This window comes from Triticum aestivum, chromosome 1D, assembly GCF_018294505.1.
Source record: "Triticum aestivum cultivar Chinese Spring chromosome 1D, IWGSC CS RefSeq v2.1, whole genome shotgun sequence".
Lineage (NCBI taxonomy): Eukaryota > Viridiplantae > Streptophyta > Magnoliopsida > Poales > Poaceae > Triticum > Triticum aestivum.
Genome location: NC_057796.1, coordinates 437,505,265 through 437,506,044, shown reverse-complemented (window position 1 = coordinate 437,506,044; position 780 = coordinate 437,505,265).

Genomic DNA, 780 nt, shown 5'->3' with positions numbered 1-780 from the left:
CACAACCGGGTGGAGAGGTCCACTGGTCAAAGCCCGTCCGTGAAAAGTCAAAGGGCTAGATCCCCTGGTCAAACGCTACAGGGTTAGGCGGGACGGGGGCCCTGGGGGTAGCAATGCCACCGGAGCGTCGCACCGGGACCTCATACATGCGGGGTGGTGTGGTGGCATGTCCGAAGAGGCGGCACGCGTCTCCGGGTTGTGCCCCCCCTCACGGACGGCGATGACACGGTAGTAGACGTTCTGCGGTAACGATGCGGCATGAATATTATTAAATACACGGAGCGCGATAAAATCATGAGTTTTTTATACGACGTGGGCACATGTGCTGTAGGACTGATGGTAATTTTTCATAATTGTTCGTGATGGAGAACTATCTGAACAATTCCCTCTACGCTGATTGCTCTTCGCGTGTCTACGACTATGACCGACGGCCTCCGGGGGCTAGCATCCCGCCAAATCTTGCGTAGGCGGCCTCTCACAAGTTTGGAAGTGTTGTGGCGGGTGCAAACGCCCGGCACGCGTCTCCGGGGTGTGCCCCCCTCAGGAACGGCGCCGCCGCCGGCACCAGGAGGGAGGAAACGGACGGGTCGGGTCTACACGGAAGGGATCTTGCTGTGGGTCTGGCCCGAATGTTGCACCAAAGTGTTCCTATGGGCTGACCTAACACAACCGGGTGGATAGGTCCACTGCTCAAAGCCCGTCCGTGCAAAGTCAAAGGGCTAGATCCCGTGGTCAAACGCTACACGGATAGGCGGGACGGGGGCCCTGGGGGGTAGCAAT